This window comes from Patagioenas fasciata, chromosome W, assembly GCF_037038585.1.
Source record: "Patagioenas fasciata isolate bPatFas1 chromosome W, bPatFas1.hap1, whole genome shotgun sequence".
In the NCBI taxonomy this organism is placed as follows: Eukaryota; Metazoa; Chordata; class Aves; order Columbiformes; family Columbidae; genus Patagioenas; species Patagioenas fasciata.
This window is the reverse complement of record NC_092559.1, coordinates 69,821,193-69,829,274: the sequence shown is the minus strand read 5'-3', so window position 1 is coordinate 69,829,274 and position 8,082 is coordinate 69,821,193.

The window sequence follows — 8,082 nt, the reverse complement described above, 5'->3', positions numbered from 1 at the left end:
TCCCTTAGTCCCCATTAGACCCTTTTTCCTTGACTCCATGCAGGCCTTTGTTTTTTTCAGTTGTAGACATTGTTTTTGGTCCATATCCTTGAAGATGCTGTTTTGTCTGGATAAATCCTTTCTTCTCAGCAAAGTGCAAAATAGGTGCCACTTTGCAGATGTCTGCGATGTCTCCGCATGAGCCTTGGATCATTGTTTTCCCAGTCAGTTCCATCCTTCTAGACTTTATCTTGCAAAGTTTAGTGTAGTCTGCAATTGACCTTGGTAAAAATTTTGCAAATCTAGTCTACCAAGTAACATGAATCAAGGAGTATATTAAAAATCATACAACCTTATATTTCTAAATAATTCATTACATTTGGTGTGCATCTACTTAAGCTAAACGATCAATATTGTACTCAAATTGGGCTCATCCGCTGACCTGTGAGTAGTAAAACCATTCCCATACAGCTCACTTATTTAGCAGGGAGAGCCCAAAGTAGGCTCCTCCAGGCTGTTGTATTTAACTGTGGAGGGGTTTTGTTAGATGGAGATATGTTGTTGAATTAGTCAGGCCCAAAGGAATCTCAAGGCCACTTCAAGAAGCTGAGAACAGAATCTGCTGTGAGAAAGAGGGGCGTTTCTTCATTAACAGGGCCTCAGCATGGCGTGAGTCGTCGGACCTATCATCGGTGGGGCTCCAGCGTGTGGGCTGCCTGTGATACTCATTTAGCGAATCCATGCTTGGAGCGTGGACGTGTGATTAGAGAATAGTTGCGTATATAAGGAGGCTTGTTTCTGTAATAAATGACTTTGCGTGATTCACATTGAATTGGAATGCTGAGTCCTTTATCGCTCCAACAAATGGTGACCCCGACGTGATACTCTGAACGGTGTCTCACTACGATCGGGGAAAAGCCTGGAGCGGCCCAGCCGGAGGCGGATCAGCTGGACTGAGAACCAGGCGGAGGCGTACGGACGTTCCGCAGACAAATTTGTTGAAGAAATCACTGGAAAAGGTGAGCGGCTGGGAGCAGGAGGAGGGAAGAGTGAAGTTATGGGGCAAAACATATCCTCTGAGGAACAAGCCATAGTTAAACTCCTCCTGCATATTCTCTCTGTGAGAGGACTTAAATATGAAGAAAGTAACATACGTAGACTGTTGGTTTGGTGTAGAACTAACGGCTACCCGACAGAAGCTGAGAAGGTTTTTAAAATTGAACTTTGGGACGATATAGGGCAGAAATTATGGAATAAGGTCAGCAATGGAGATGATAAAGAAGCTAAATCATTAGCGACTACATGGAAGCTTATAAAAGATTTTAAGGCTGAACGGTCTGCTGCTGCTGGAGTTTTTGTAGCGTTGCAGCCTGGTAAGTATCCTGAAAGTCACTGTGAAGTTTACCCGCTTCGTGTCTTTGATACCTTCTCTACTCCATCCCCTGCTGTGCTTTCTACACCCCCGATGGTTCAGCAGTCTGGGGCGGGGGGAGGAAAAATGCCGAGCGGGTGACCTCCTACACTATTACTCAACTCTGATGAGAACAGCAAGTCCAAAGAACTGGAGTCAGACAACTTGCCCAAAGAACCTGTGAAAGCTGAGAATGCTAAAGTCATAGACAAGTCCTTTTACCAATTTGTATCTGCTTTTATGGCCTTTTAACCCTCCAACTTCCATGAGAGAGCAGAACGAGTCGCCGGATAAGAACTGGGCAAAAGAACTGTGTGAAAGATCAGATCAGCTATTAGCGAGTGAATCCAACAGTCAGCAATATCAAGCTATGAGAGAGGTGCCTGAAACCAACAAAGCAGTCAAATCATTTGCAACGATTAATCAGGGTCCCAACGAGAATTACATGCAATTTATTGACCACCTTCAAGAGGCCATCAATAAGCAGTTTGAAAACTTAGAAGTTAAGGAAGCACTGGTGTTGAAATTAGCAGTAGAGAATGCTAATGTTTGCTATCAACGTGTTATTTGCAAGTTTTACAGTACATATTATGTGCTCCTGTGTACTGTCTCTCTGAAAATCAAGCAGCTTGTCAGGAATGTGAGCCGATTGTTTTACTGGTTGTTTTTAAGTGAGCCATAAAACCTTCTTCCCGCTCTTCCCACTCATGCTGCAAGCAGCCCTGTGCTTCCCCTCCTCCCTCCCTCTTCTCAAGGTTTTTACTTGCAAGATGGGGTCAGGAATGATTGTTTTCAGTTGCGTTCCTAAAAAATCGGTATTGGGAGATGTTTTAAAACATAGGAAAGCACTCGGACAAGAAGTCATTAAATCATTTCAGACAGTTTTACAGGCGGGACGATTTGAACTTCAACAAGCTGAGAGAGACTTAACTGATAACACACAGGTCAGAAAACTTGTTTAAGTCTGCAAGATGCTTTCCTTATTAACTTGTTTTCTTTGTGGGTATCTGTTTAAGCGTGTTGCAGTTTTGGTAGGTTATATCCATTGACTCAGAATGTGCATTTTGTGATAATACAGAAGATCATGAGTAATTTAGTTCTTTACTGCACGAATGTGATGGTAAAATTTTGTGTGTAGTAGCTGTTATTTTTTTTTCTAGCACGCTAGCTTTATTCCGGTATCCAGACTTGTGCAACTCTGTGATAGGCTGTGTCTCATCTCGATGTGCTGGATTTGGCTCTTTTGTATGCACACCAAGTAAAGAATCCTGGTTTTGGGATAACAGTTGTAGCACACCAGATGAGACACTGATAAAAACCTTGCCCGGTCCAGCTTGCTGCGGCAGCGGGGGGGCGGGTGCTCATTGAGCTCCAGTGCACAGTGACCTTTTTTGTCAGAGAGACCCAGCAGTACCTCTGCCTGGCTGAGCAGTGAGAAGTTCAAAGGTGCAATGCAAAAAATTGAGAGTTTTTCTTAAATTAGTGTAACTGTGATCTATCTGCATATTTGAACTTGGTATTTGGTTTTCATCTCTGAGCTCAGTATTTTAATTTGCATATTTCTATTTGGTACCAAAACAGTTTTGTTTGGGGAGATAATTACAAAATGGGAACTGGTTCCACTGCTAGAATTTCACTGCTAAAATTCCACCTTGCTCCCTCTTAGGATGCATCCTTGTGCATTAGAGTAATTGCTTATATTGTCATCTAGTAATTTTTAGACCAGAAAATAATTTAAATTGTTAAACTCTGCTTTGCATTAAAAAAAAAAAAAGCAACAAAACACACAAAAAACAAACAAACAAACACCTAAATGCTATGATGGATGTGAACTTGGTATTGTATGAAGTTGTATTTAAAAGTTGCTGGAATGTGAACTGATTTGGATCTAGGAAAATGGAATAATGGATTGATGTTTAATATACTGTATTTTGACGTCTGTAAATTGTGAAAGGTAAATGGGGCTGAGGAATGTAACAACTGTTGAGCTAATTGGAATTCCTTATAAAACTCAGCTCATTGTAACTGAGGAGTTTGCCAGAGCCTCCCAGTTCGTACCAGTGATTACGCCAGCTGCGTGTCCTTGGCTACATCTGAACTGCAGCAAGAAGAGAAAGAAAAAAAAAGAAAAGAAAAACCTGTTTGCCCACTGCTAAGCGGAGAAAGGGGGGCTTTACTCCCCCCGCTCTGTGGTTTGGTTTGTTGGTTTTTTTTTTTTCCTGGAGTATTGTTATCCATCCTTGTTGTGGCACTGTGTTGACTCTCAGCTTTGAATCAGGGGTTGTTGGTGATGTTTCTTTTTGCTTCTGTCTTTTTTCCTAGGTTTTGGCACATTTGGGGAAAGAGCTCATAATTTTACTTCCTTGCTGAAGTCAGTCTTTTCACACTGGTCAGCTTTGGGGAGGTCAGAGTGCTCAGTGCTTCTCTGGGTCAGACTGGTACTGATTTGGGTGTGGAATGCAACCAGGTTGGTTTGATGTGGAGTTCGAACTGATTTGTTTTCATGCTAGGCTGGAGATCCTGCCATCCCAGATGGGGGTGAGAGGGAGGTTTAATTTCCCCCCCCCAGCAATGTTACTGCTAGAGAACTGTAATACTGCCTGAAGGAGTCTGAGAGTTGAAATTTAAAGGCATTATCAGTGGGTCCATACTTCTAATGAAGCTGGGAAATTAAACAAAAAATTTTTAATAGACTTATTCTGTGGTAACTAGTTGTAAGAGACTTCTTAGTAAATTCACCATGCTAGTTTTTGAGGTCATGGGAGAGAACAAAAGAAAGGCCATTTTTTGAGACCAATAGAATGCCAAATTTGGAACAAAGTTTTAATACATGAATTCTTGTAGTTGCCAGAAAGTCCTATACCTCTCTTGGATCAGGATTTGTTAAGTAAATTGTAAGCTCAAATAACGTTTTCTGAGAATTCTGTTTAGTTGCATGTCCTACAAGGAGGTGCTTGGATGGTGCAGATCTGCTTGCTGCAAGTGAGAAATCTCCAAGGAAATTTCAAATGCTGTATTTCCACTAGTATTAACAGCCAATGTTTCGATAAAGCAAATACTACACTGATAGATCTGAAACAGGACGTCAATCTGGTAAGGGAAATCAATATCCAATAAATATGACAGCCAAAATGGAGTTAGAAACTTTGAGGAAGAAATTTATGACAACCTTACAGGCTGACTGCATTCGATTGGACTTGCAGATTTGTCTATGAAACAACCTGTGGCTATTGTGGGACAGTATGATGAGATTGCTAGCAGATTGATATACCGACTGTTATATACCAATTGTCACTCTGATCAAGAAAATGCAGGGAATGAATTTAAGTCTTAAAAGGCCATGATCCTTTTGTCATATCTGTACCACTTGTGAAATTTAATTCTGTTTTTTTTTTTTTGTTTGTAATCTATGTCTTTGTAAATTGCACTAGCTGGTTTTCTTAACACCACAGCTGTTGGCATGCCTAAATGTAAATTGCTGCAGAACCTGCACGTCTTTAACATCAGGTCATAGGCCATACTTGTATTTGGTCTGATCCTACATATTTGCACAGTCTTTGTTGATGGTTCTGGGAATTCTCATAAAGCTATGGTGGTTTGGTGTGAAGATAACGATTGGCATCATTCTGTAAAAATTATTGAAGGTTCAAGCCACTTAGCAGAACTTGGCGCAGCTTTAAATTACTTAGAGCTTTTAAAGAAGGAACGTCTAAATTTGATTTGTGATTTTGAGTACGTAGTCAAGATCCAGCACACGGATCTGATTCCAAACTTTGTTCGTTTGTTTATTTGTTTTAAAAAAAAAGGGGGGAAGTAGGGGAAACACCACAAAACCAATTGTCAAAAGCATTGTATGTGATGAAATACTTTGCAAGTATGACCCAAAACGATGCTAAATCAGAAAGAACCTACATTAGTTATGGTCAAATCACTAGTCAATGGAAAAAGCCACATCAATTGATAACCTGGGGAAAAGGTTATGTTTGTCTCTTTACAGGCCAAGGACTGAAGTGGATTCCCGCAAAATGGGTCAAGCCATGACTGAATAAAGACAACAAAGATACAATGGATGCAGATGGACAGGAGGAAGATAAGTTGTGAGGACTGTTTCAGATGTAAACTATGGATCCTAATTCAGTGTTATAGATGCTCACAGACCTGGTGGTCTAGAAGCCTATTAGCAAGCAGATGGTGTACCTTCTGTGGAGAATGGCAATTTGAACAATCAGCAGGAGAGCCAAAAGGGTGATATTACACTTAGTCAATGCAAAAATGAGGTAAAATTATGAGACATTCCTACAAAATCTACAAAATCACGCAGTTATATATTTTCTACTTTTAACATTAGGATTATGGTTGTGCTGTATTAACTTGTTTGATTATTCTGAATCTATTAATAAGTGCTTTAGGCAAACTAGAACAGTACATTAATAAGATTGTTGTAGTAAAGTTAAGGTTTGACATATAGCTTATAAGTTTTGGAATAAGTGGGTAGTTGTTTGATCTTAATTACATTATATGTAATTGTAATTATGTTGTTAATCACGTGTTCGATGTTGCAGTGTATTTCAAAGATGATTCAGCATGCTGTTTAAGGGGCCTGACTAATTCAAGAACAAAAAGGGGGAACTGTGGAGGGGTTTCATTAGATGGAGATATGTTGTTGAATTAGTCAGACCCAAAGGAATCTCAAGGCCACTTCGAGAAGCTGAGAATAGAATCTGCTGTGAGAAAGAGGGGCGTTTCTTCATTAACAGGGCCTCAGCATGGCGTGAGTCGTCGGACCTATCATCAGTGGGGCTCCAGCGTGTGGACTGCCCGTGATACTCATTTAGCGAATCCATGCTTGAAGCGTGGACGCGTGATTAAAGAATAGTTGCGTATATAAGGAGGCTTGTTTCTGTAATAAATGGCTTTTTGTGATTTACATTGAATCGGAATGGTGAGTCCTTTATCGCTCCAACATTTATCGAATGAGGTGGTTGATTTGTGGTCAAATTGCATACAGTTGAAAAGTCTGCATGAGACTCCCTGTGCCCACAAGCCACTGGGGTTCAGTGCCATTCTGCTTCCCTGTGGGTCTCCTAGAAGGAGTTCTTGGCTTGGCTGCGGCTCAGGCCCTTCCCTCCTCTGGAGCCTGGACCAAACTGCTGCTGGTTTGTCTGAGGGGGGGGGCGAGTGCATCCACCACAGGGAGGTGTCTAGAACATTTTACTTTTCTCATCTTTTTGAACTATATGGGATAATTCCTGTCATAATAAGGAGCTACACTTAAAATGTAATGGGAAAGGTCAAGGAGGTAAGAGGTAACCTCCTTATCGGAGCTGTAATCAGTCCTTAGAAAACACACAAAACCTGCTTTTGTCTAGGGTAATGAGTATGGCAGTTTTCCCAGTTGGACTGGTATTGCTGGGATCAAGTTAGTTTTCTTAATAGTGATTAGAATCTTTTTAGTAGCTAGAAGTCTTTTGTTTTGGATTTAGTATGGAATAATGTGATAATACACCAAAGTTTCCATGGGAAAGAGTTGATCTTCCCTGGGACAGAATTAATTTTTTCTTTCTAGTAACTAGACTGTGTTTTGGAGTTGGTATGAAAAGAATGTGAAGACTCGCATGTTTTGGCTGTTGCCAAGGAGACCCAAGGACTTTTTCAACTTTCCAGCAGCTGCAGGTGCACATAGAAGCTGGGAGGGAGCATAACAGGACAGCCCCTAGGACTGACATCCAGGCTGGCCAATGAGCTATTCCCTACCATTAGCATCATGCTCTGTATATAGCTAGAGCCACCTTTTCCAGCTTGGCCTTTTGCTCTCTTTCTGGGATCAACTGTTCAATGCTGGGTTGCTTTTTTTTTTTTTTTTCCTGGGACTGTCTGTTCAGTTCAACTGTGTTCAAGCATGAACTGATGTCTGGATCTCCACTTTTCTGGGATCAGCTGTATGGAACTGGTGTTTGTGAGCAATTGCATCGTGTATCACTTATTTTCTTTTTCTTTGCTGTCCTATTAAACTTCTTATCTCAACCCATGAGTTTAAACCTTCCCTTTTGATTCTCTACCCTATCCCACTTGGGCAGGGGGGGCTGTGAGCAAACAGCTGCATGGTCCTAGTTACCAGATGGGGTTAAACCACACCACCAGTGAATAAATATACATGTAGAATTGGCACTTCCTTAGGAAAGGCTGAACATAAGTTTTATGTAGAAGTCAACAAGGAGGTGGCTGGATGCCAGTTGTTGAAGCCAGCTCTGTTTTCATCATTGTTGCACTTTTTTCACTTTTACTGAAGTTCATTCTTCATTAACCTGAAAGATATTTACTGAATACTGTTAGTATGGTGTATAGTATTATGTAACAACTACCAGTAGCAATTAGCATCCTATAGTTCACATAATGGAGTATTCTCACTCAGAATCAAATCCCCTTGAGGTACACATTGGACTCCTCCATTCTTCAGCATTACCAACCAAGTGTACCCAGGTCCATGAGCAAAAGCAATCCCACAGATGGGTTTGCCTTTGCCTGAGGCAGGAGTAACACATACCGTCTTCCCTAACATACTCTTCATATGCACTACAGTACGTGGAAGCTTTGGGCAGGGCCAGCTTGATTGGTATATCCCCTAGTGTTAACTAACCATGTGACCTTTGCTAAATTTGAATCCCAGTTTCTGAAGGTTCTACCACCCATTG